Raw genomic sequence first — 252 nt, forward strand, 5'->3', positions numbered from 1 at the left:
ACTTTATATTTGATAGTTATCTCAATATTATCCTATGAAATAATTTATTATTTATCAGGTCTCTATTACATTTGTCCTATTTTTTACAATATCTTTACAAGTATACCCTGATAAATAATAAATTGGTAAAAATGTAGATTAGGGGAGCCTCCCCCAATAACCTTGACCTTGACATATGTTGTCAAGGTCATTACCCTGAGTGACCTTGAGGAAGTTTTAACCGTCGGACCTAACTCGTTAAAAAGTTATTAA

This window comes from Cyphomyrmex costatus, unplaced genomic scaffold (assembly GCF_001594065.2).
Source record: "Cyphomyrmex costatus isolate MS0001 unplaced genomic scaffold, Ccosl1.0 scaffold114, whole genome shotgun sequence".
Lineage (NCBI taxonomy): Eukaryota > Metazoa > Arthropoda > Insecta > Hymenoptera > Formicidae > Cyphomyrmex > Cyphomyrmex costatus.